This window comes from Odocoileus virginianus, chromosome 27, assembly GCF_023699985.2.
Source record: "Odocoileus virginianus isolate 20LAN1187 ecotype Illinois chromosome 27, Ovbor_1.2, whole genome shotgun sequence".
Classification (NCBI taxonomy): Eukaryota; Metazoa; Chordata; class Mammalia; order Artiodactyla; family Cervidae; genus Odocoileus; species Odocoileus virginianus.
In genome coordinates, this window is record NC_069700.1 from 17,705,489 (window position 1) to 17,728,509 (window position 23,021).

General features: G+C 40.4%; 12 non-coding genes across 12 annotated transcripts; 3 read left to right on the forward strand and 9 right to left on the reverse strand.

Annotated features, from left to right (window-relative positions):
* Positions 1-2,666: 2,666 nt before the first annotated feature.
* On the reverse strand, positions 2,667-2,748 carry TRNAS-GCU (transfer RNA serine (anticodon GCU)). Its single transcript has one exon. It is a non-coding gene; the product is annotated as a tRNA-Ser (tRNA).
* A 1,642-nt stretch (positions 2,749-4,390) lies between these two features.
* TRNAQ-UUG (transfer RNA glutamine (anticodon UUG)) lies at positions 4,391-4,462 on the reverse strand. Its single transcript has one exon. It is a non-coding gene; the product is annotated as a tRNA-Gln (tRNA).
* A 496-nt stretch (positions 4,463-4,958) lies between these two features.
* On the reverse strand, positions 4,959-5,030 carry TRNAQ-UUG (transfer RNA glutamine (anticodon UUG)). Its single transcript has one exon. It is a non-coding gene; the product is annotated as a tRNA-Gln (tRNA).
* A 1,095-nt stretch (positions 5,031-6,125) lies between these two features.
* Positions 6,126-6,207, reverse strand: TRNAS-UGA (transfer RNA serine (anticodon UGA)). The gene has a single exon. It is a non-coding gene; the product is annotated as a tRNA-Ser (tRNA).
* A 445-nt stretch (positions 6,208-6,652) lies between these two features.
* On the reverse strand, positions 6,653-6,724 carry TRNAM-CAU (transfer RNA methionine (anticodon CAU)). The gene has a single exon. It is a non-coding gene; the product is annotated as a tRNA-Met (tRNA).
* Positions 6,725-7,062: 338 nt separating this feature from the next.
* On the reverse strand, positions 7,063-7,133 carry TRNAG-GCC (transfer RNA glycine (anticodon GCC)). Its single transcript has one exon. It is a non-coding gene; the product is annotated as a tRNA-Gly (tRNA).
* Positions 7,134-11,870: 4,737 nt separating this feature from the next.
* On the reverse strand, positions 11,871-11,942 carry TRNAW-CCA (transfer RNA tryptophan (anticodon CCA)). Its single transcript has one exon. It is a non-coding gene; the product is annotated as a tRNA-Trp (tRNA).
* Positions 11,943-14,205: 2,263 nt separating this feature from the next.
* Positions 14,206-14,278, forward strand: TRNAR-UCG (transfer RNA arginine (anticodon UCG)). Its single transcript has one exon. It is a non-coding gene; the product is annotated as a tRNA-Arg (tRNA).
* A 4,595-nt stretch (positions 14,279-18,873) lies between these two features.
* Positions 18,874-18,955, forward strand: TRNAS-AGA (transfer RNA serine (anticodon AGA)). Its single transcript has one exon. It is a non-coding gene; the product is annotated as a tRNA-Ser (tRNA).
* A 319-nt stretch (positions 18,956-19,274) lies between these two features.
* On the forward strand, positions 19,275-19,347 carry TRNAR-ACG (transfer RNA arginine (anticodon ACG)). The gene has a single exon. It is a non-coding gene; the product is annotated as a tRNA-Arg (tRNA).
* A 1,969-nt stretch (positions 19,348-21,316) lies between these two features.
* TRNAM-CAU (transfer RNA methionine (anticodon CAU)) lies at positions 21,317-21,388 on the reverse strand. Its single transcript has one exon. It is a non-coding gene; the product is annotated as a tRNA-Met (tRNA).
* Positions 21,389-22,392: 1,004 nt separating this feature from the next.
* TRNAW-CCA (transfer RNA tryptophan (anticodon CCA)) lies at positions 22,393-22,464 on the reverse strand. Its single transcript has one exon. It is a non-coding gene; the product is annotated as a tRNA-Trp (tRNA).
* Between the last annotated feature and the right edge of the window lie 557 nt (positions 22,465-23,021).

The window sequence follows — 23,021 nt, forward strand, 5'->3', positions numbered from 1 at the left end:
CTCCCTAAATTTGGATCTGAGCTCCTGAGTTTCATCTTCACAGATTCAGCTTGTCCTTGAAAAGGGAATTCCGATCTGTAAGTGGAACTCTCTCCAACTGAGCCCCCAGTTGGTAGCACAGGGGGAAACCTGCTGCTTCTCGTTTCCCATGGCTTCCTCCAAAGCCACAACCTCTTCTCTATCGGTCCTGAGTTCCGGCTGCAGGAATCTGTCCCTGGTTTCCACTCTTCTCCTGTCTTTTCCATCTTAACTTCCTTTTTTTCCTTTGGTTTTATTGCCATCAAAAGGATGAGAACAGCTTTTATTCAAACCGAAATTACAGAAGAAAATATTAAGGTCATTAAAGAGCTGGACTGTTTGCAAAGTGTGTATGCAGAACAGGAAGGCGGAGAAGACAAGCACACAAAATATACAAAAACTTTTTTCTGTACCTAAATAACTGAATTTAATAGTTAGGATGAAGAAAACTTTCCAATGTTGAGTTCTTAGTGAAACATATGATGTTCCCAGATTCAAGTCATATGGAGGCTTAGCTCTTTTCTACTAAACATATTCCTCTTTCTTTCTCTCTTTTTGGAAAACAATAGAAGAGATTAGCACATTTAAAATTATCTTTTGCGTGGGACTCTTTTCGACCCTACAGACTGTAGCCCACCAGGTTCCTCTGTCCATGGGATTCTCCAGGCAAAAATACTATGGGCTGCCATCTTCCCAACCTAGGGAGGCAGCCTGTGTCTCCTGCTCTTACATTGCACCAAGGGAGCGGGGTTTTTTACCCACTGAGAAGCCCCAAATAATCCTTTAATGTGTATTAAAAGAAGTGTCAAAAACCCTAGGTATATTCTGCCTGGACAAAGGTTTTTTTCCTCCCATGTCAACATCATGCACACACACACGTATACATACACATGTATACATATACACATATACAGTATCCTGTTATTTTATGATTATCTCTTGAATGTTTACAGTGTGCAAAGTTGAGGAGACAAGGATCTAAAAGGGTGGTACCCCTACAACCTTATTCTCAAACAAGGTAACATGGGGATGGAGAGGCAAGAGGGCTAAGACTGACTGCTCAGATATCCAATACCTGTGATTATTTGTTGGAGAAAATTCAAAGATATAAAAAAACATATTACCCAATTCCTCAAGTCTCCACTTTGGCCTCCAATCTGAATCATCGTTCCTCAGTTTTAATTTTCCAAATAAAATGGGTTATAGTTTGTGAGCCATCTTTGAACCACATGAACCACAGAAGCCATATCTTGTAAAATAAAATTCAAAAACAGATTTTACTGCAAAATTTGTACTTCATAGGTCTCAATCCTCATGAGCCTTTGGAAGATCTGCTGGCCTATGACGTGTACTTTAGAAGGATTTTCCAAATTTCAAAAATCATAATCCCAGTCACTGGATTTGAACACGTTAGAAAGACCTTATCACCTTAACCTCTTGATCTAAAAGAACTTGGTTCCCATGAACCTTAGTAAGGAAAAGTTGGTTACATGATTTTTCTTTTAACAAGCAATGTGTCTGCTCTCTACCTTGGTTTTCTCATCCGTAAAAGAGAGACAGGTGATGGGAGGGAGGGTTTTCCAAAATATCATCTTTTCGGTCCCTTCAAATTTTGTTATTCCACACCATGTACTCAGCCCTTTGCTATAGTTTTCCTGTAAGGTGAAAGAAATGAGGGGAACAGATGAGATTTTGTGGGATTATGTGCTAAAATTAAGATATAAGTGGCAGAAGATGATCAAATAAGGAAGGAAACACATAGAGCCTGGAACTCCTGGAAAAGGTCTTTGACTAAATTCATTCATACAAAATACAAAGAGGAGAATGATACTTTCATTTGAGAATTCACGGAACAGGTTTATTTGATGTGCCTCTTGCAAAAATATTTTGCCACCAAGGAGTAGAGACTTTCCAGGCAGAAGTGACTGCATGAACGAAAGCAGAACATGTGAATAGTTTCTGAAAGCAGGGACCCGGGATCAGATAAAGCTAGAGTCTGACGAAGAGATTGGGGGCGGCGGCGGGGCGGGTAGGAAGTGATGAGGTGTGAGGAAAGAGTGCCTTGGACCTGGAAACGTGCTGCCTGGGATTTAAAAGGCAAATATATACACAAAAACTGCCGAGACAAGGAACCATGGCTGGAGAGCTGTTGGGAGCAGTGAATGAAAAGAATGACCCGTGGTTCTCAGCCCATCCGAGTCACCTGTGGTGCCTGCTACCACAGAGACGTCTCCCTCAGGTTTACTGATTCAGCTGTGTCGAAGGTGTGGCGGAAACGGGGACATTTTGAGAAAACTCCTGATAGGTGTAATTTGCTTCCACTGTTTGGAACGCAGGCAGGAAGGAGGCGGCCAGCGGGTTGGGCAGGGTGTTAACAGACAACGGAACTCAGAAGGGCCGGAATCAGTTTTTGACTCCGGTGGAGAAGCAGGAGAATCGGTGAGCACACCTGAGCCTGAGCAGAGGCAGCGCTTTCTTAACTCTCTCATCCACGCGACGCATTTCCTAATCTCTATAAAAGGGGATAAAAACATGCGTTATTGATAGTGGAAGCGTTATTGATAGTTCCGTAGTAACGGAACACCGACTTATACCTTGTTCGTAAGGCACTAAAACCTCACTCCCACACATAGCGGGAGGGGCCAGGACGACGAGGATGGGATTCGAACCCACGCGTGCAGAGCACAATGGATTAGCAGTCCATCGCCTTAACCACTCGGCCACCTCGTCACCCACATGTTTGTTCTCCGATAAAATAATATTTCTCCACACAACAGAGTTCTATTTGTGAAATTACGTTGTTTTTTTAAACTAATGAAGAAAATGTCTTTTCTCCCTATAAATGGCCCTCTTGCTTTGATAAAGGAAGAAAAAATAAAAGACCACACTCCAAGAACTAAAGAAAACAGTGTGAAGGATCCTCAAAAGACTTAAAACTAGATCTATTTTATGATCCAACAATCCCAGTTTTAGGTATTTATCCAAAAGAAATGAAAACAGGATATCAAAATATATCTGCACTCCTATGTTTATTACAACACTGTTTACAATAGTCAAGATATGGGGGGGAAAATTGTCAGGAAATGAATAAAGAAAATGAGATGTGTGTGTGTGTGTGTGTGTGTGTGTGTGTGTGTGTGCAATGGAATGTTATTCAGCCACAAGAAAGAAGGAAACTCTACCATTCAAGACAACATGGACCTTGAGAGAGTTATGCTAAGTGAGATAAGACATACAAAGAAAGACAAATACTGTATGATATCACTTATAATATCTAAGAATACGTTAACTTACATGGTAATCTAAGAATATGTTACCTTACATGGTAAAAGAGATTTTGCAGATATGATTAAATTGAGGATTTCAAGATGGAAGAGTATCCTGGATTATCCAAGTGGACCCAAAGGAGGATCAGATTCAATAGTAGGAAATGTGATTGCAGAACCAAGAGGCAATGCATGGAAGAGGCCATTAAAATGGAAAAAAGCAAGGAAATATTCTTGAAGTCTCTTGAAATATTCTTCACTGAAGTCTCCAGAAGAAACATAGCTGTTCTAATACCTTGATTTTAGACTTCTGAACTCCAGAACTGTTAGTAAATTTGTGTTGTTTTAAGTAACTAAATTTATGATCATTTGCTACAACAGCAATAGGAAATTAATGCAGAGGTTCTAAAGCACTTCCATGACTGGGGCTTAATAGGCAGGAAGAACTTTGCAGAACTTTATCTAGAATGCCAGAGGCGTTTGTGGGGACTCTTATTTGCTGTCATTGAGAGTAGTAGTGGAGGACATATGCTAAATTGTGGTGAGAAAGTCAACAGAAGGAATTTAGAGTCCCACTGACAGGTGATATTGTATTCAGAGACCAGAGGGTTAACCACTTTACCATGGGACCTTGATATAAGTAACCTTCACAGGAAGATTTGTATCCTGGTCAGTTGATCTTTAAAAGGCTTCAGCATAGATTCTATGGGAACATTAAGAGACAGCCTCCTGTAAAGAGACAGTGGAGGCTCTCAAATGACTGATAGCTTAGAATCTTTTTCTATGTTTTGGACATTTTCTGGTCTGTGTGCAGAGTTTTACAGGCTACAGAGCATTTGCCTGAGCTCCAGAGGAGAAAAGGGTCACAGGTGGAGCCTGTCTTCTGACACTTCTATAAAGGCCTCTGATATTTGAACTCTTAATCACTCAAGTACATAATTCACTTACAAATCTGACCCACTTCATAGGAGTCCCAGAAGAAAGTAAGGAAGGATGCTTCTCCGGAGAAGGATGCATGAGTGGGAAGATTATGCCTGAAAACTGATGTATACATTATCAATTTGATGCAAACCAAGAGAAAATTGGCTGGCCACCAAAACTAAGGAAGGTCCCACCGAGATTTGAACTCGGATCGCTGGATTCAAAGTCCAGAGTGCTAACCATTACACCATGGGGCCACTACAACTTCGTGCTTGCTGGAAGATTTCAGAATATTCATTGACGAGCCTGTGCTTCTCTTCAGGATTTTGTGAACTAAAATTTTTATTTTAAAAATATTTCTAAAGAATCAGTTATATACCAGTCAGCAGAGGATCCGAGTGAAATGCAACGACCAAGGCTCACAGGCACTACAAATTTCTCAGGACCCAGTTCATATTAAAAACTGATGGAATTTGGACCCAGAACTGAGGTCAGGGGTATAAAACGCGAATAGTCAAGCAGATGGCAATCTAAATTACTACAATCTGAGGGGATTCTGTGGTCCAGAGAAAGAAATAGAGAAGAAGACAACAGATGTGAAATCTCAGATGAAAGGATAGAGAAAGTTGTTCTGCAGGACATTGCCTCCTAGCTGACAGGGATGGGGTGTCTAGCCTCGCAAGCGATTAGGTGTCTGGCCTCCTCGAGGTACCACAGTGATTGAAGAGATGGGGAGGGAAGGCACTAAAAGTCAGGTCCCACCGAGATTTGAACTCGGATCGCTGGATTCAAAGTCCAGAGTGCTAACCATTACACCATGGGGCCATCACATCCTCTTCCAGGCAAGCAGTTAAGAACGTGATTGCAATGTGTCACATGCACTTTATTCTGATGATTTCTGTCTTGGATGAATGAAGGCCTCATTATCAGTGCTCCGCAGTGCGAAAAGCATAACAGAGCTCACTTTGCTTCCAGTTTTTCTCAGAGTTCACGTAGGGTTTAAGTACCTGCCTTCCTTGCAAGATCAAAACTGCACTCACTGAATTTCTGACCTGGGCCGTGAATGTCTATATATGGTGTCTACACTTAAAAATTCCATAGGACACGTGTGAAATAGAAAAAGAAGAAAAACGTTCAAGATAAGTTAGGAAATTATTGGTAATTTTGAAATTAAGGAAAAGCTTTTGGAGTATTTTTACATCTTTCTTTTTGCTTATCTGCATGTCCTAATAGATCGATTGCAAGTTTAATACAAGTTGAAATTTTGTTATATTCATTCTTATTTCTGTTGCATATACTGTGTGCGTATGTCTTAGAAAGAGTTTTAGCAAGCGAAACAGTTTTTGGTGTGTTTGGGTGTTTTGGGTTTTTTTTAATAAAATTTAGCCAAAATCTGAAAACAACTTTGAATATTCTTCAACTGGTACTTCCTCCCTACAATCTGGCCTCCTAAATGGAATGATAAGAGGGCTCCAGAAGGAAATGTTGGAAATTTCTGTTTGAAATAGTGGTTCTGAAACGTCAAAATATTCAAGAGGAGAATAGTGATACCTTGGATATACCCAAATTCTTGGAAGTTCATTAAGGGAAAAAAGAGGCAGGCGAGGATCGAAAGTCGACCTGAACTGAATTTAAGTTCGGGAGATAGTAATTCAAAATGAATTAATGCCTGAGCTTTAAAAAAAAAAAAAAAAAAAAAAAAAAAATTATAATGGTCTCAGAAATCCCTAGCGTTTACCAGAGTAAATTTCAAAGATTTTCTCTACAGACAGTTATACTAGGGGACTAAAATTTCCTCCATCCAATTTTATGGAGAAAGATAATAATAATCAGGGAAACTGTATTTCGTGTAAAGTTTCCACAGTTGGAACTTGGACCTGGAGACGAGGGTAAGGAAAAAAAAAAAAAGAAAAAAAGCTACGTAGCCGGCAGGATTCGAACCTGCGCGGGGAACCCCCAATGGATTTCAAGTCCATCGCCTTAACCACTCGGCCACGACTACATAACTGATTAGATTGTCTAGATATATTCCCATGAGGAATATCTTGCCTGTTACAAATCTTTCATTTTAACAGCTGTTCTGGAATGCCTGCCACCATGATAAAAAATATCAACAATTTGAAGATTGAGATGTTGGTTACAGACCTTATCACAAAATGTAACCTTTGTCTGACGTGCAAGATACCAGGGATCTTACGAAGGTCACATTACAATCCCTACGAGGTGTAGTGGTCCCAAAATCTGAGAGATCAAATTCCAACAGATTTACCGGACATAAAGAATAAGATTTTCCTCCGTTAAAGATGGGAAAGAGATATTTCTAACAAGCAACTTTTGGGATTCTTACACATTCAGAGCTAGTCCACAAGCTAGATGTGATAGTCTGTTGTAAATAGCATTCAGTCCCTTTTAAGGTCAGGTTTCAATCAACAAAAACACACCCCAATTAGCAGAGGATGGTTTCGATCCATCGACCTCTGGGTTATGGGCCCAGCACGCTTCCGCTGCGCCACTCTGCTAATGCGTACCCTGTCTTTTTTAATTCATTTCAAGGGGATAAATTTTGGCACTTTCCTAGAGCTAAGATATCGTGAATATCTTTCTAAAGCTGCTTCGAAGAGTAGGAATACTGCATATATGTCTGTACGTAGCCGCATTCCACCTCCAAATACCACCGACTCAGAAATCACCTTCTAAAGATTACTTCTATCAATTGAGGTTTGTTTGGTTGTTGGAAAACCAAATGCATGCCAATAGGTATAATTTATAAAACTGAAATTGTAAATTACGAGAAGTACACTTACCTTAAAATATTTTTTGTTTGTGGCTTTTCGGGAAAAAAAAAAAAAAGACTCACTGCATTGGCCGGGAATCGAACCCGGGTCTCCCGCGTGGGAGGCGAGAATTCTACCACTGAACCACCAATGCCTCGATGGGTTTACTTTTACTTATTTGTGTTCATATAATTATGTTATTCCTAAATTATTAGGAAAATAATGAGGATGTGTTTTTTTTCTCCCCAGAATATTCCTAAATCCCATCAAATAACAGATTACATCTAAATATTCTGGGAAAACCTGTGAACTAGAAGGAAACTGAAACTGCTGATATATGACTTTGAGCCTTTTGAAAATGAAAAATACCTAAAAACACCCGACATATAAAAATGTCTTTCTCCATCCCTTCCTCAATTTATATCTTTAATGAAAACACTTTCTGAAAGTTTCTCATCAAGGCTGAAAGCCAGTTCAGTTACTTACGAGGCCAATGTGCTCAATTCAAGTTTGAAGCACCAAATTGTTTCATTTTGGAAAAAAGACCTCCTATTGTCATTCTGTTTATGGAGACCCAAGTTTGGTAGGGAGGATATTGTCAACGGTAACAGGATAAAAAAAGAAAATAATAAAGGAAAAAAGAATTCTCCCACTTCCTTCTCCTTACTTGCTCCTGGAGACAGGTTGCCGAGGTCACTGTGGCACTTTGGAAGCAAAAGACAAATGGGGCCTAGAAATAAATCCTATTTCAGGACTTTTCAGCTGGTTCAGAGGGAAAAAACAACACAGAGAAAACCACTGATAATCAATGAAAATAATCTCTACTGAAATGACTCTTGAGTGTGGGCTTTAGGGAAGTAGCACAATCTGACAGCCTGGATTATTAAAGCATGTGAAAGCCCAGGAGGTTTTTTCACTCTAGAAATCTCTTCACCTCTTCTTCAGAATAGGGAAATTGCAGTATTTAATAGGCGGCTATGATTAGGATGCTCTGAAGGGGAAGAATGGCAAAAAGCATTTTAGTAAATTAAGAGGTTATTAATGTTGATCATAAAGGAAGAATTTGGGCCATAAATTAGGTTCTTCCAAATCCTAGCAACAGAATAATGTATAACTGGAGAGTATGAGAGATATAAATAAATCCAGCCAAGTTTCCTAATTTGTTTATTCATATGTAAATAGAGCCTAGAAGAGTTGAATGTAAGTCATTTAACTTACATTCCTCTAGGGGTTGTAAAAATAAAATAAAATGATGCCTGTTAAAGCCATGAAAAATAGTATAAAACTATCAGATAAATATTAGCCACTGATTTTTATTTCATGGAACTTTTTAATGAACCACTGGGAGTCAGAAGTTGTATCTTCTAATATAAACAGAAATCTTTAGTGTAATGCACATAGTTGGTGCTCACATTAGTTGTACTGAATTGATTACATACTGTAGGCTATTTTAGAACAAATATCTAAAAGTATGTTCTTTGTAATATAAAAGTAATTTTTACAATGTGCACTCTGTTTCCTCAGATTGCATTTGGTTTAGATGCTAAATCGTGTCTGACTCTTGCGACCCCACGGACTGTAGCCTGGCAGGCTACTCTGTCCATGGGATTCTCCAGCAGGAATACTGAAGTGGGTTGCCTGTTTCCTTCTCCAGAGAATCTTCCAATAATCTCCAATAATCTCATTGGGAAAGAAAACTGAGTTTATTGGACAACTTCAGTTCAGTTCAGTCGCTCAGTCGTGTCCGACTCTTTGCAACCCCATGAATCATAGCACGCCAGGCCTTCCTGTCCATCACCAACTCCCGGAGTTTACTCACACTCATGTCCATCGAGTCGGTGATGCCATCCAGCCATCTCATCCTCTGTCATCCCCTTCTCCTCCTGCCCCCAATCCCTCCCAGCATCAGGGTCTTTTCCAATGAGTCCACTCTTCGCATGAGATGCCCAAAGTATTGGAGTTTCAGCTTCAGCATCAGTCCTTCCAATGAACACCCAGGACTGACCTCCTTTAGAATGGATGGACTGGTTGGATCTCCTTGCAGTCCAAGGGACTCTCAAGAGTCTTCAACACCACAGTTCACAAGCATCAATTCTTCGGTGCTCAGCTTTCTTCACAGTCCAACTCTCACATCCATACATGACCACTGGAAAAACCATAGCCTTGACTAGACAGACCTTTGTTGACAGAATAATGTCTCTGCTTTTTAATATGCTGTCTAAGCAGGTCATAACTTTCCTTCCAAAGAGTAAGCGTCTTTTAATTTCATGGCTGCAGTCACCATCTGCAGTGATTTTGGAGCTCAAAAATATAAAGTCTGACACTGTTTCCACTGTTTCCCCATCTATTTCCTATGACGTGATGGGACCAGATGCCATGATCTTAGTTTTCTGAATGTTGAACTTTAAGCCAACTTTTTCACTCTCCTGTTGCACTTTCATCAAGAGGCTTTTTAGTTCCTCTTCACTTTCTGCCATGAGGGTGGTGTCATCTGCATATCTGAGGTGATTGATATTTCTCCCAGCAATCTTGATTCCAGCTTGTGCTTCTTCCAGCCCAGCATTTCTCATAATGTACTCTGCATATAAGTTAAATAAGCAGGGTGACAATATACAGCCTTGGTGTACTCCTTTTCCTATTTGGAACCAGTCTGTTGTTCCATGTCCAGTTCTAACTGTTGCTTCCTGACCTGCATATAGGTTTCTCAAGAAGCAGGTCAGATGGTCTGGTATTCCTATCTCTTTAAGAATTTTCCACAGTTTATTGTGATCCACACAGTCAAAGGCTTTGCATTGTCAATAAAGCAGAAATAGATGTTTTTCTGGAACTCTCTTGCTTTTTCCGATGATCCAACGGATGTTGGCAATTTGATCTCTGGTTCCTCTGCCTTTTCTAAAACCAGCTTGAACATCTGGAAGTTCATGGTTCACGTATTGCTGAAGCCTGGCTTGGAGAATTGTGAGCATTATTTTACTAGCATGTGAGATGAGTGCAATTGTGCGGTAGTTTGAACATTCTTTGGCATTGCCTTCCTTTGGATTGGGATAAAAACTGACCTTTTCCAGTCCTGTGGCCACAGCTGAGTTTTCCAAATTTGCTGGCATATTGAGTGCAGCACTTTCACAGCATCATCTTTTAGGATTTGAAATAGCTCAACTGGAATTCCATCAGCTCCACTAGTTTTGTTCATAGTGATGCTTTCTAAGGCCCAGTTGACTTCACATTCCAGGATGTCTGGCTCTAGGTGAGTGATCGCGCCATCGTGATTATCTGGGTCATGAAGATCTTTTTTGTATAGTTCTTCTGTGTATGCTTGCCACCTCTTCTTAATATCTTCTGCTTCTGTTAGGTCCATACCATTTCTGTCCTTTATCAAGCCCATTTTTGCATGAAATGTTCCCTTGGTGTCTCTAATTTATCTTATCTCTACAAGACCTTTTAGAACTAACACCCAAAAAAGATGTCCTTTTCATTATAGGGGACTGGAATGCAAAAGCAGGAAGTCAAGAAACACCTGGAATAACAGGCAAATTTGTCCTTGGCGTATGGAATGAAGCAGGGCAAAGGCTAATAGAGTTTTGCCAAAAGAACACACTGGTCATAGCAAACACTGTCTTCCAACAACACAAGAGAAGACTCTATACATGGACATCACCAGATGGTCAACACTGAAATCAGACTGATAATATTCTTTGCAGCCAAAGAAGGAGAAGCTCTATACAGTCAGCAAAAATAAGACCGGGAGCTGACTGTGGCTCAGATCATGAACTCCTTATTGCCAAATTCAGACTTAAATTGAAGAAAGTAGGGAAAACCACTAGACCATTCAGATATGACCTAAATCAAATCCCTTATGATTATACAGTGGAAGTGAAAAATAGATTTAAGGGACTAGATCTGATAGAGTGCCTGATGAACTATGGATGGAGGTTCGTGACATTGTACAGGAGATTGGGATCAAGACAGTCCAGGTGGAAAAGAAATGCAAAAATGCAAAATGGCTGTCTGAGGTGGCCTAACAAATAGCTGTGAAAAGAAGAGAAGCGAAAAGCAAAGGAGAAAAGGAAAGATATTCCCATTTGAATGCAGAGTTCCAAAGAATAGCAAGGAGAGATAAGAAAGCCTTCCTCAGTTATCAATGCAAAGAAATAGAGGAAAACAACAGAATGGGAAAGACTAGAGATCTCTTCAGGAAAATTAGAGATACCAAGGGAAAATTTCATGCTAAGATGGGCTATTGGACAAGAGAGAACATTATGTCAGGAATCTCAATAGTGTCTCAGAGTGAGAAGGCAAAGTTGAACTATTTAGTGAGATTTTCAAAATCTGGATTTTTGGTGAATAAGGATTGGATAAGGATCGTAATATATATTAGTATTGGTAGACACAGGAGATGATTTTGAGATAAAACGTACTCATTGTCTACTGCTGTGTAACAAATTACCCTAAAACTTAGTGGCTTAAAACAACAAACATTTACTATCTCATATTTTCTGTGAATCTGGCTTACCCAGGTGGGAGTCTCTTACAAGGTAGCAAACAGGATGTCAAGAGTTACAGGCATCCGCTTACTTGGGGTTGGAGTATATACCTCTTCCCCTCTTCCTCCTCTTCCTCCCCCTCCTCTTCCTCTGCCATCTTCTCTCCCCTAACCCCCTTCTCCTCCTCCTCCACCTCCTTCATCATTTCCATCCATTTACTTACTCTTCGGTATTCCTGAAAAGCAAAATAAAAATCATAAGCTTAATGCTTTAAGTTGATCTACATTCTGTTTACTTCTATTTGCCAGATCTTCAATAATTTCTGGGAAGGGTTCCTCTTTAAGAGATTATGTGAGTCAAACACAAACTGGCCAGCAACTTTATGAAAGAAAGCTCCTTTCCCCAAAAGTTGACCCCGACGTGATTTGAACACGCAACCTTCTGATCTGGAGTCAGACGCGCTACCGTTGCGCCACGAGGTCACAGATGAGTGGGGGATGCCCTTCTAAATTAGGATTTAAATAATGCCTTCTCCTCACCCCCAGGTCCTAAAGATTTATCTTTTTATTGGTAAACTTGATTATTTTTCTCCCCACTATTCATAGCTTCGCTAATGCTTGGTAGAGAAAGATAAGAAAGATTAAATATTAACCCTTTTAAAAGCCCCAGTGCTCTGCATAGGGGAAACTCATTGGTTTCTCACTTTCTATCTTTCCACCTGTCTAAACTTTCCTGTCTTGAGAATAACTATGTACGTACTCAGTTTAGATCCACAATGAAACAGGATTAAGAACTGCCACTTTTCCTATAAATTCACTAGACCTCAGTTCAGTTCAGTTCAGTTCAGTCGCTCAGTCGTGTCTGACTCTTTGCGACCCCATGGACTGCAGCACCCCAGGCTTCCCTTTCCATCACCAACTCCCAGAGTTTACTCAAACTCATGTCCATTGAGTCAGTGATGCCATCCAACCATCTCATCCTCTGTCGTCCCCTTCTCCTCCCGCCTTCAATCTTTCCCAGCATCAGGGTCTTTCTTCTCAAAAAGATTCCCAGCCTTCCTTGCCCTGAAGTGTCCAGTCCTTGACCCTGCACCCGCCACCCCGTCCCACACACCCCTCCTACCTCAGGGCTCACCAGGTCCCATTATTCAACCTGGTAAAAAAAACTGCTTTATCCTCACAAGTGTAGGCTTGTCTTCCTGACCCCTCACTTCTCACTAGAATTCCGAGAGCCTTCTGCTGTCTGTACTGTACACTTGCCATTCAGGTCACAACAACTCAAAGCAAATCGCTAGTATCTACTGAGTTCTTAGCATTTTCTACCAGTTCTGTGTTAGTAGAGTCTCCTCTAGCCAGTGATTCTTAAAGAATGCTCGCAGACCAGGAGCACTTACTTCAGCTGTGAACCTGTTAAGAGAAGCAAGTCCTCAGCCACACCCCAGGCCTATAAAATCAGAAAGTCTGGAGGCGGACCCCAGCAGCCTTTGTTTTAATAAAACATCCCTGATCGTGATTAAGGGGAAAGCCTGAGCATCACTGCCCGAGCCTAGCAACTGGGTACTTTGCTCACTCAAAATAATAATAATTTTCTGTTTTCTTCCAGGATGGTGGAGAGGCAAGGTGATATTAGTTTGTTGCCATAGTAAAGTACCACAGATTGGATGGCTTAAGCAACGATTTATTTTCTCACAGTTCTGGAGGCTAGAAGTTCAAGAACAACCCTGTCAGTGGGTTTATAGACAGCGGTTCTTCTCCTTGGGTCTTCACATGGTCTTTCCTCTGTGTGTTTGTGTCCTGATCTTTTTAAAATAAGGACACCAGTCATTGTATCAGGGCTTACCCGTATGACCTTGTTTTTTTTACTTTAGTTACTTTTTTAAAAGCCATGTCTCCAAAGTCTGAGACATGAGGTACTGAGGTACTGAGGTACTGAGGTGTTAGAGCTTCGACATACGAGGTGCAGGTGGGAGTAGGGGAAGCAGACAGAAGGACACAATTCAGCCCCTAATAGCCAGTTTCCAGGTGAAGCCACTGCTGACAATTCCTCAGCCTGGCAAGGGGTGTGACAATGGAGGTTCTGTGGTGTGTATCCGATTGCCTCTTCACTTTTCCTACACCCCGTGTTTAGAATTCAGCTTTCTCAAGTCTGGCAAGTCAACAAAGTATCACATTTCAATTGGCTTTCCAGATGACACGTTTCTTGCTATTGCCTTCTCTCCCGAAATTTTGATCCTATTTGAATTTAAGTTTGGGGGCTGTTTTGAGTGGGATTTCTGGAGTGCACAAAAGCGAATTCTTGTCTTTCATCCACAATTTTTACCTGAAAGCCACCCCCGCAAGGCAGCGGTGATCCCCTGAGTAAATAAAACAATCCAGCTCTATTCCTCTCCTTCAGCTCTCAGCTCAAGCATTCCTTCCCTACTGTGGCCTTTCTCCCAGATTCGCATCAAAAGATAAAGCACTCTATTATTAGCTATTGTAGTGTCATCTCCTTGTTTTAACTTTACAGCATTTTTAACCCTCAGGTTCAACCTAGTTCCACAACTAGATAGTAGGATTTTTGAGGAGCTGGAAATGTCCTTTTTTGCAACAATATCTCACTATGTTACAATTATGGGCTTCCCTGGTGGCTCAGCTGTAAACAATCTGCCTGCAGATGCAAGAGAACAGTAACACATGCTACAAGGATAGTTGAGATTGTTTCCTTTCAATGAATTATCCAAACACAGCCCTGTAACTGTAGCCAGACCACGTGGCCTAATGGATAAGGCGTCTGACTTCGGATCAGAAGATTGAGGGTTCGAATCCCTTCGTGGTTGCTAAATGCTTAAATTGTTACTACTCATAAGCTGTACATTTTCATAATGATCATTCTTAAAAATCCAATTTTCTTGGTTAAAGTTCGTAATCAGAAATCTCCTTTTCTCCTTAGTAGTTTTATACTCCATGCATTTCTTCTCAACACCCTTTCCTTTGCTTTATGGTTCTTTTTACCCGTCCAATGTCTGTTTCTCTATCCACAGTATCTAGTTAGTTCCCCTGGTCTGCTCTTCTCAAAATTTGGTCCTCGAACCAATGGCAACATCCAGGAGCTCCCTAGAAATGCAAACTTTCCCAGCTTGTCCTGGTTCCCTCTCAGCACTATACTTGAACTACAAAATTAGAATTTGGGGAGTGGGGCTCAGGAATCTGGTAACAATTATTGAATCTGGGTGGTGGATATATAGATAATTCCTGATTCTTTCAACTTTTTTAAATGTTTGAATTTTTTACAGTAAAAGTTTAATTAAAGAAAATAAAAGGGGGGGGGGATTGACAGAAGCTGTCCTGTTTAAACAAAAGCCCTGGGAGAAGAGCACATGGCTCCTAGGATACAAGACAGAGGGTCAACATCAAGAAACCAGCATTGTGCGAGGAAGGGCAGATCCTTTCCTGCCTCAGGAATCCAGGCTCCCTTGACAGAGTAGTCAGAAAAAGAGCTAAGAAAACTAGACAGATGCCAGTGATGAGGGACTCCTACGCCACTTGTGATCTTCCCTGAAAGCCACAAAGTAACTTTAAAGACTTTAAAGGAGGGGAGAGACCCAATCTGATTTGCAGTCTCAGATTAACACATCAGTTAATGGTGACATAACCCTGCCTACCTAATCTGCCCTAAATTACATCTCCAAGGTGTTATCTCTCACTACTCTCCCTCCTTCTCCCCCTCCAAAAAAGCAACATTCCAGCCAGACAACACTTTCTTTTATTTATCTTGTATTTCACAAGGTTTAAGTCTAGAACACTGCTCCCATTTCCAATTTGGCTCACTTTCACACATCCTTCAGATCTAAGTTTAAACATGATTCATTCCACATATATTTATTGAGTATCCATTTGGCCAGAGATAAAGTATAATTGGAACATTCTTCAGGAAACTTGGTGTTTACTGAGTGACTCTCCAGGGAACCACCTAAGATATTCATGATTGGAATCTACATTCTTCCTGTGGGCTACGTGGCACACTGGACCCCTCACTTATCAAACTCAGTGGTAAATATTCACTTTTGCAATTGTTCATTCTGAATATTTCTCAGAACAGTAGCCATATTTTTGTGGCTCTCCACTGAACAAGCAGCACCTAGCAAAATGTTTGTCCTGTGATTGGCCCAGAATACAAATTTTGAAACAATGAAGAAAGGAACGAATCTCTTCAGGGACAAGGGACCAGAGGTCAGAAAGCTTCCAAGAAATTGTTGCAGTTATGCCTATAAGAAACTGTTAGAACCTGATCTTAGAAAATGGGTTTGAAACAATACCATTCACCATTGCAACAAAAAGAATAAAATACTTAGGAGTATATCTACCTAAAGAAACAAAAGACCTATACATAGAAAACTATAAAACACTGATGAAAGAAATCAAAGAGGACACAAACAGATGGAGAAATATACCGTGTTCATGGATTGGAAGAATCAATATTGTCAAAATGGCTATACTACCCAAAGCAATCTATAGATTCAATGCAATCCCTATCAAACTACCAACAGTACTTTTCACAGAACTAGAACAAATAATTTCACAATTTGTATGGAAATACAAAAAACCTCGAATAGCCAAAGTAATCCTGAGAAAGAAGAATGGAACTGGAGGAATCAATCTGCCTGACTTCAGACTCTACTACAAAGCCACAGTCATCAAGACAGTATGGTACTGGCACAAAGACAGAAATATAGATCAATGGAACAGAATAGAAAGCCCAGAGATAAATCCACGAACCTATGGTCACCTTATCTTCGACAAAGGAGGCAACGATATACAATGGAAAAAAGATAACCTCTTTAACAAGTGGTGCTGGGAAAACTGGTCAACCACCTGTAAAAGAATGAAACTAGAACACTTTCTAACACCATACACAAAAATAAACTCAAAATGGATTAAAGATCTAAATGCAAGACCAGAAACTATAAAACTCCTAGAGGAGAACATAGGCAAAACACTCTCCGACATAAATCACAGCAGGATCCTCTATGACCCACATCCCAGAATTTTAGAAATAAAAGCAAAAATAAACAAATGGGACCTAATGAAACTTAAAAGCTTTTGCACAACAAAGGAAACTATAAGCAACGTGAAAAGACAGCCCTCAGATTGGGAGAAAATAATAGCAAACGAAGCAACAGACAAAGGATTAATCTCAAAAATATACAAGCAACTCCTCCAGCTCAACTCCAGAAAAATAAATGACCCAATCAAAAAATGGGCCAAAGAACTCAACAGACATTTCTCCAAGGAAGACATACAGATGGCTAACAAACACATGAAAAGATGCTCAACATCACTCATTATCAGAGAAATGCAAATCAAAACCACAATGAGGTACCATTATACGCCAGTCAGGATGGCTGCTATCCAAAAGTCTACAAGCAATAAATGCCTGGAGAGGGTGTGGAGAAAAGGGAACCCTCTTACACTGTTGGTGGGAATGCAAATTAGTACAGCCACTATGGAAAACAGTGTGGAGATTTCTTAAAAAGCTGGAAATAGAACTGCCATATGACCCAGCAATCCCACTTCTGGGCATACACACCGAGGAAACCAGATCTGAAAGAGACACGTGCACCCCAATGTTCATCGCAGCACTGTTTATAATAGCCAGGACATGGAAGCAACCCAGATGCCCATCAGCAGATGAATGGATGAGGAAGCTGTGGTACATATACACCATGGAATATTACTCAGCCATTAAAAAGAATTCATTTGAATCAGTTCTAATGAGATGGATGAAACTGGAGCCCATTATACAGAGCGAAGTAAGCCAGAAAGATAAAGACCATTACAGTATACTAACACATATATATGGACTTTAGAAAGATGGTAATGATAACCCTATATGAAAAACAGAAAAAGAGACTCAGATGTATAGAACAGACTTGTGGACTCTGTGGGAGAAGGCGAGGGTGGGATGTTTCAAGAGAACAGCATCCAAACATGTATATTATCTAGGGTGAAACAGATCACCAGCCCAGGTTGGGTGCATGAGACAAGTGCTCGGGCATGGTGCACTGGGAAGACCCAGAGGGATCGGGTGGAGAGGGAGGTGGGAGGGGGGACTGGGATGGGGAATACATGTAAATCCATGGCTAATTCATTTCAATGTATGACAAAAACTACTGTAATGATGTAAAGTAATTAGCCTCCAACTAATAAAAATAAATGGAAAAAAATAAAAAAAAATAAAATAAAATGGGTTTGACACTTGGGAGGAAAAGACAGATTGAGTTCCAAGGTTGAACTAAAGACCTGGAAACCTGTGGCCTCTGGAAAGGGAATTAGAGAACAGATATAAGGGGAGTTCTAAGTCTTTGGTTTTGGTACCTGGGTGCTCCTGTCAAACAAAAGTCTAGGTTGTTGGGAAAGACCCAAGTTGAGAAGGAAAGAATGGAGCTTTCATTTGGGGATGTATTGTTTTGAGATGCACATGGACATGCAACAAGAAGTAACTAGGACAACTGTATTTTCTGGAGCCCAGACATGAGGTCTGTGCTGCAGGAGGTCATTTTCAACCTATCAGCACATAAGAAGGGGTTTATAAATCATGCCCTGTCCTCCTTCTGTTCATGAAATGGAGTTGTTGATGAAATACAGAAATCTTCTACTTGTACACTAACACATCCACATGCATGCACATACAGTTAAGATTGTGGTGATGGTTGTGCAGTTTCAGAGAAGTGAAGATACTAGGGTTCTGGTCTTGCTTTGGAGGTGGTCTCTGCAAATATTTTTAAACATTATCCATAGAGTATTAAATACTCTGTGAGAAAAAGTCCCATGCGATGAAGTGGATTTGATTCTCAGGAATATTTTCATATTACTATTTTAATCAAAAATATTCTACCTACTGTTTTAAAATATTTTGAGCTTTACAAAGAGATGGGAGATAGGGCTTTATGGGGAATATTTTGATAGATCCTCATTCTTGAACTTAAAAATAACAGTTACAAATAACTGTTACTTTAAAATAAGTTACAAATAACAGTTATTTTTAACAGTTACAAATATCAGTTACAAAAGCTGTTACTTTTTGTTGAGTCCTTACTATATTCCAGGCACTAGATCAAATGTCTAAAGGTATAAAGTGTCTGCAAGGAACAGCTGTGCCAGATTATTTATTGAGCATTAATTTCCTACTCCAGCAGAAGTAAGAGGGTTTTTTAAAAACTGTTGCAATATATGGCGATTTGCTTTCTAGAAAAAGACCATTCTCAGTTAATACATGCTGGAAATAAAGTTGGTTGACTCCTCTTCGATTTTATCAACTATTGATGGAGCTTACCATCTTTGTATTGACCTTTTTAATGACTAAACACTGAAGTTGCTTAAAATAAATGATATATAGTAACATGGAGAACATTGAAAGAAACTACATATATATGTAGTCGTGGCCGAGTGGTTAAGGCGATGGACTAGAAATCCATTGGGGTCTCCCCGCGCAGGTTCGAATCCTGCCGACTACGAGTTGGTTTTTCCTCTTTTTGAGCATAATAAAATTTCTGCCTGGTCGGATTGACCTTCAATTTCAAGACACTTTTTAAAATATTAAACACTCTGTCAGATCTTTTACAAATTACATCGAAACAGGGTTCTCATAGACCACGAAGGAGTCATATTTTATGAGTTAGAAAAAAGAACCAGTAAGACTTTCTTCTATTTCAGTTCTGAGCTTTCTCAGGTTCTCAAACTGAAAGGAAAGATTTCACACATTCATATTTTGAGCAACAGTGATGCCACAACTTCCCTTTTTCTAAAACTGTAATCCTTCTACTGTTCACAGCTGGGCCAGTGGCGCAATGGATAACGCGTCTGACTACGGATCAGAAGATTCCAGGTTCGACTCCTGGCTGGCTCGTTGCTTTTCCTAACACCCTTTTTGTAAGTTCCACAAATTCCCGTCTTCTCCAGGCCTCCGTGTTAAGCTTTTCTAATTTTCTATTTATTTTACAATATCACTCTATACAAAGTGACAAAAGTGTTAACACACAGGCTTCAGCTATAGCTCGCTGTTCTTCTCTTACATACATTAATTTTCTTTAAATCACATCACTAAATTCTTTTTGAAACTGAGGGAAACAGGTGTATGAGGGAAACATAAAAGAGGGAACACCTTTCAAATGCATCATTCTCAGAGAGTTAAGATTGAAAAGTCTCACAAAGAGAAGATTTCTTGATAGTAGTTTTTTCTTCTCTCTTTTTTTTTAAGATTTAGTTTTTTAGAGCAATTACTAGTTCACAGAAAAATCAAGAGGAAGGTGCACACACCTTCTCACAATTGTATAGTCTCCCCCATCATCAAAAGAGTGGGTACCTTTGTTAGAAATGATGAGTCTACTGTGGACTGAAGTCCATAGTTTTCATTACAATTGGCCCTTGATGTTGTGCATTCTAAGGGTTCAAACAAATGTAGAATCATAAAGGAAATCAACCCTGACTATTTATTGGACGGACTGATGCTGAAGCTGAAGCTCCAACACTCTGGCCACCTGGTGAGAAGGGCTGACTCATTGGAAAAGACCCTGATGCTGGGAAAGATTGAGGGCAGGAGGAAAAGGGGATGACAGAGGTTGAGATGGTTGGATGGCATCACCGACTCGATGGACATGAGTTTGAGTAAACTCTGGGTGATAACTAAAGACAAAGAAACAGGCATACTACAGTCCGTGCGTGCGTGCGTGCTTAGTCTCTTCAGTTGTGTTCCTGTGACCCCATGGACCATGGCCTGCCAGGTTCCTCTCTCCAAGGGATTCTCCAGGCAAGAATACAAGAGTGCGTTGTTGTTTCCTTCTCCAAATCTGACCATGGGGTTGCAAAATGTCGGATACGACCTGAGTGACTGAACAATAGAAAGGCATGTATCTATCCATTGTTATAGCATCTCGCAGAAGATTTTCACTGCCTGAAAAATCCTCTCTGCTTGGCCTATTCATCCTTCTTCTTCTCACCAACCTCTGGCAACCAATGACGATTTTACTGTTTCTGTAGTTTTACCTTTTCTAGGATGTCATATATTGGAATGATACAGTATGTACAGCCTTTCAGATTGGCTTATTTCACTTAGTAATATGCATTTAAGGTTTCTCCATGTCTTCTCATGGCTTAGTAGCTCATTTCTTCTTAAGGCTGAATAGTATTCCATTCTCTGCATGTACCAGTTAATCCATTCACCTACTGAAAGGCATTTTGGTTGTTTCCAAGACTTGGCAATTAAGAATAAACCTGTTATAAACAACTGTGTGCAGGCTTTTGTGTGGACAGAAGTTTCAACTCCTTTGAGCAATTTAATAAGGAGGGCAATTGCTGGATCATATGAACTGGCAAACTGTCTTCCACAGTTGCTGTACCATTTTGCATTCCAACTAGCACTGAATGACTGTCCCTGTTACTCCATCTCCTCACCAGCATTTGATGTTCAGTGGATTACTTTGGCCACTTGATGCAAAGAGCTGACTCATTGGAAAAGACCCTGAAGCAGGGAAAGATTGAGGGCAGGAGGAGAAGGGGAAGACAGAAAATGAGATGGTTGGATGGCATCATCCACTCAATGGACATGAGTTTGAGCAAACTCCAGGAGATAGTGAAGGACAGGGAAACCTGGCATACTGCAGTCCATGGGGTTACAAAGAGTCGGATAGGACTGATCAACTGAAAACCTATAGGCGTGTGGTGGTATCTCACAATTACTTTGTTCTCAAGACATAGGCTTTTCATGTGCTTAAAAAGCGGGCCAAACACCTCACTAAAGAAGATATACAATGCCAAATTTTCTTAATAATCTCTCTTCTCTACTCGCAAAGTTCTCTTCAGGAGGAAAAGAAACATCTTAGCAGAGGATGGTTTCGATCCATCGACCTCTGGGTTATGGGCCCAGCACGCTCCCGCTGCGCCACTCTGCTGCAACAAACTGTGCCCTCATACCTAATATTCAGCTTTCTACAGACTTGTTTTTTTCCAACTCTACAGAGCTGAGTGTGTTCTTAAACTGTTCTTCTCTGTTTTATCTTTCTCTTTCCCCCAGAGCAGTAATCTCTGTTTTATAATGTGATGGCCAAGGGCCTAAACTACCTGCTAAGAAAAGTGTTAATAAGAAATAGAGAATGACTATTCTGGCAAGCTTAGGTGCAATGTCTGTTACCATGTGCTATGTAAACATGTACATTACATCAATAACAAAACATCTGCTGATATTCCATATGTCATGTTTTAAAGCCATTCTAAGTTATACAGAGTAATAGGTTCTGATAAAATAAGTGTGCTTTCCTTTTCTTCTGCGCTGTAATGTATTTGTTCATAATCTGTTGGAGGGTGCTTGAGTCTCAGGTAAGAAAAAAATACACGGTCCTGTACATTTTTTAAAAACACAGATTTTTAAGGAGTTCTTGGAACTTCTAGCCCAGGGGACTACTGTCTCTGATGTAATGGTTCATTTCCTCTAGTCTCAATTTGGCAAACCAAACAAAAAATTATGTTCAGGTTTTCTGCATCTGGAGATGAACTGACTTCCTTCTTGCAGAGAGCCAAGATTCTGCTTGCTGTGTAACCTTTCTGGCAAGGAAAAGCTGATCTGGGTGTGAAGCAGGTAATGTCAGATGTGGGAAGCTTCTGACTGTTGGAGAGAGACATGTGGATAAGGAAATGGGACATGAAGCACAGAAGTGAGCTGGGAGTTGGCAAAGACTGAAATTCAGAATGTCTGCAATAAAAGAAAAATATCTTTTGCAGAAAAGAATAAAAATGTCTTTCTGGACCCAGAAATAAACCCCCCAAGCACAGTTATAGTATACACCTGCGTGTTTACCTACTTTCTAAAGGGCAGCATTAAGGGCAGCTAGCATTGGAGAAAACATCTTTTTTCCCTCCAAGTTTCAGACCAGTGCATCCCCTAGACACTAAAAACAATTGACCCCGACGTGATTTGAACACGCAACCTTCTGATCTGGAGTCAGACGCGCTACCGTTGCGCCACGAGGTCCTGCGGGGGCACTTGGCTCCTTTACTTGTCAACCTGATCTATGAAATTAATTATTGGCACTCACTGAAGACCATGCAACTGGATACAAAATAATGCCTGGTGGTCTCCTGGATTAAAACAGCTGTCCATTCAATCACTTACTGATTCTCTCTGCCTCCGAAAATGCTTCTATTTCCATTGCTTCCTATTCTATCTCCTTCCTTTTCTTACCTAATTTTCTCCATATACGTCAAAAATAGACATTCAGGGTTTGTTTTCATTTCTGTCTCTTTAGAAATAACAAACATTCGGTTTAAAGTTGGGCGTTCTGAGTTGGAGTAAGAGTAACAAAGAGTGCCCTCCCCTCACCCCGTAGCCCTCCCCCTAATCAGGGAGGCTGATCAGGGTTTTGAATTTGTTACCAAAGTTGCTGGTAGTTGCTAACCACATACTAGTGTTTCGAGGAAACGAATTTATCCGGGGCCGGCTGGTTTAACTGTGCAGCTCCTATCTGCAAAACAACATCATCTTCTTACACCCACTCTTGTGCTTCCTTGAAATGATCAATTTCACATTGC